Source organism: Otolemur garnettii, unplaced genomic scaffold, assembly GCF_000181295.1.
Source record: "Otolemur garnettii isolate 467f Iridium unplaced genomic scaffold, OtoGar3 scaffold00648, whole genome shotgun sequence".
NCBI classification, from domain to species: domain Eukaryota; kingdom Metazoa; phylum Chordata; class Mammalia; order Primates; family Galagidae; genus Otolemur; species Otolemur garnettii.
The window spans coordinates 41-3,808 of NW_003853043.1; the positions used below are offsets into that span (position 1 = coordinate 41).

Below are 3,768 nucleotides of genomic sequence, written 5' to 3' on the forward strand. Positions count from 1 at the left end.
AATCTGACAAAAGCTTGATTACTAGGATCTATAGAGAACTCAAATTAATCCACATGAAAAAAGCCAACAATCCCATATATCAATGGGCAAGAGACATGAATAGAACCTTCTCTAAAGAAGACAGACAAATGGCTAACAAATATATGAAAAAATGCTTATCATCCCTAATTATCAGAGAAATGTAAGTCAAAACCACCTTGATCTATCATCTAACCCCAGCAAGAATGGCCCACATCACAAAATCCCAAAACTGCAGATGCTGGTGTGGACATGGAAAGAAAGGAACACTTTCACACTGCTGGTGGGACTGCAAACTAATACAGCCTTTTTGGAAGGAAGTATGAAGAAACCTCAAAGAACTCGAGCTAGACCTCCCATTTGATCCTGCAATCCCATTACTGGGCATCTTCTCAGAAGGAAAAAAATTCCTTTAACCTTAAGGACACTTGCAACAGACCGTTTATCACAGCTCAATTTACAATCACCAAAATGTGGAAACAGCCTAAATGCCCACCAACCCAGGAATGGATTAACAAGCTGTGGTATATGTACACCATGGAATACTATTCAGTCATTTAAAAAGATGGAGACTTTACGTCCTTTGTATTAACCTGGATGGAAGTAGAACACATTATTCTTAGTAAAGCATCACAAGAATGGAGAAGCATGAATCCATGTACTCAATTTTGATATGAGGACAATTAATGACCTAGTACATGGTGGGGGATTGGGGAAGGGGAGAGCAGAGGGAGAGAGAAGGAAGGAGGGGAGTAGGGGAAAGAGCAGAGACAGGGAAGGTATCACAGCTCACAGCAACCTCTAACTGTTTGGGCTCAAGTGACTCTCTTGCCTCCTGATGGGACTACAGGCACCCTACACAACACCCAGCTAATTTTAGAGATAGGGTGTCCCTCTAGCTCAGGCTGGTCTCTTAACTCGTGAGCTCAGGCAATCCATCCAGGTAGGCCTCCCAAAGTGGTGGGATTACAGGCATGAGCCACCATGCCAGGCCGTTTTCTCATTTTCTTAATGGGATGTTTTTATTATGTAATTCCTAAATGTGACTACAGATGGTAAAAAAAATCCCTCTCATTCCAATAGCCCAAATATAGAAAACAACTAAATTTTATGCCTAAAGACTGGATTTTTCATTGTGTTTCTTTATATTTTTAGGGCAAATCACTTTTTTTTTTTTTTTTTGAGACAGTCTCACTTGGTCACCCTAGGTAGGTAGAGTGCCATGGCATCACAGCTCACATCAACCTCAAACTCTTGGGCTTAAGTGATCCCTTGCCACAGCCTCCAAGTAGCTCGGACTACAGGCACATGCCACAGTGCCCAGCTATTTTTATGAGACAGGGTCTGATCTCGAACTCATAAGCTTAGGCAATCCACTTACCTCAGCCTCCCAAGTGCTGGGATTACATGCTTGAGTCACCGCGCCTGCCTGTCCAGCTACTTTTAGAGACAGTGTCTCACTCTTGCTCAGGATGATCTAAAACTCTTGAGCTCAAGGAATCCTCCCACCTCAGCTTCCCAGAATGCTCAAATTACAGGTGTGAGCCACTGTACCTGGCTTAAATCCCCTTTTAGTAACCCAGTTTATTCATGTACGTAAATGAAGATAATGTTATTTCACCTGCCTCACAGGTGAAAATAAAGAAAAATGGAGTAAATGTGAAAAGTTATTGAGCACATAAAAGTATACAAAATTAATATAATTCATACTGTGCTATGGTACATTTTATGTTATATTAAGAAAATATAAAAGGATAGAAAATTATTAACATTATTACAATGTTTTTAAACAAATTAACATAGGATGTTTTAAAATGCTCACATCATGTGGAAAACTCATTTTTCTTTAGTATTCAGAAATGTGCATAATTTCTTAAAATAATGATTTAGTAAACTTTTAATTCACAACCATGAAGAACAATGACTCTAACCTTGTTAATGTCATCTCTGGCAGCATTGAGCACGGATGGACCAATTGTCACTTCAGTGAAGACATTGGACTCAGCCACCCACCAACGAAGGACATCAGCACCATAGGGAGGCTCTTTGTTTTGATCCTTTCATGGAGGAAAAAACACATTATCAGGATGGTTTCATTTCAAAGCTCCTATGAGACATAGGTAAAGCTCCTATGCAGAAACGTTAGCGCACAACAGAAGTATGAACTATACTGAAGTGTAATAAAGTGAGGCTCAGAGGAGGCAGCATCTACAGACAACAAACTAGATGCTAATACGCGAAATACGCGATCTCTTCGCTGGTCACGTCCCTGTCCATCTGCTACACAGAGCAGCGAGACAGGAGAAGGAAGCAGCAGGACAGCCGTCCTCATCATCATCCCTCACAGCTCTGTACACAGAGCAGCACATGACTGCAGGACATGAGGAGGGCAGGAAAAAGTCACAGGAGTAAAAACCAGACAAGTAATTTCTTTTATGAAAACTCCCCCCACCCCCCAAAGTAACAACTAAAAACTAAATTATCAGCAACCATGGGTTTGATGTCCATTAATAACTTGCTTTAAGATGTATAATTTCCAAGAATAAAATAACAAAACATATATTCACAAGTTTCAATCTCATTTTTTTCTTCTATCATTTCCATATATTTATAAAATTATAGCTCATACATTTTTTTCCTATCAGACATGTAATGTGACAACATTCTAACAATGTTGAGGGAGGCACGTCTCACACAATAGCATGAAAACCTGCTCATCGTGCTTATGAGCCACAAAAGGACCAACGATCAATTAGAAAAAGGAAATCCCACGATCTAGGACCTAACTGGAGATAAAGACCTGAAATAAGTCAAAAGGGCTACAGCCCAGCTCTTCCCTTTTCATTAAAAGCATGTGTTATTTAAGAGTCTAGATTTAAAACATGGTAAGGCATCCTCTATTAATACCTAGTTTTTATTTTTATATTGAAGTAAGTATATTATGAACATGGCTGTCAGTATAAGAATCTTATAACAAGACTAGAACACTTTTTAGGGAAGCACCTACTTGGCCTCCATTAATGATGACGTCAGGGTTAATGACGTTCCCGAGAGACTTGGACATCTTTTCTCCCTTTTCCCCAAGGGTAAATCCATGAACAATCACTGTCCTACGAAGAAAAATCAGTTATCTTAATGATAAACATAACTACCTTTCTGAAGACACAGCTTAAAAAGAGTACCTTAGTTTGACAGAAAAATAGGATTTGTCTTGACAGATTATGGATGAAATATTTACTTGAAAATCTAATTCTTAGCAGCTTATTTATCATGATCTCTACTTAAACAAGGGAAAACTTTAAATGTTTGCTTTACTAAATGTATTTCCTGGGCATCTACTGTATTTTGGACAGATGTTAATCATTAAAACTAACCAAGAAAAAGTATATCTTAAAAAGATCAGACTATCACCTCAAAATTATTTTCCAAGACAACCTGAAAAAGAAAAACCACAGCATCTGCTATTTCTAGTGGCCTTTAGAAGTATGTTAAAAATGAAAGAAAAACATCTAAAATGTTCTAGGATGGGTTTTCATTGTAAGACAGCAAAAACCTAAAGCTATTTAAGAATCTTTCAGATTGAAACTTTTCCCTACACATGTGAAAAATGAAATGCAACTGACCTAAACTAAATAAGAATTCCTAATTCAGGGCTTGGTGCCCGCTGCTCAGTGGTTAGGGTGCTGGCCACACACACTGGGGCTGGCAGGTTGGAACCAGGCCCAGGCCTGCTAAAAACAGTAACAACTA

General features: G+C 38.8%; 1 non-coding gene across 1 annotated transcript; it reads right to left on the bottom strand.

Moving 5' to 3' along the window:
* Positions 1 to 2,657: 2,657 nt before the first annotated feature.
* Positions 2,658 to 2,760, bottom strand: LOC111722844. Its single transcript, XR_002771499.1, has one exon. It is a non-coding gene; the product is annotated as a small nucleolar RNA U13 (small nucleolar RNA).
* Positions 2,761 to 3,768: the final 1,008 nt, after the last annotated feature.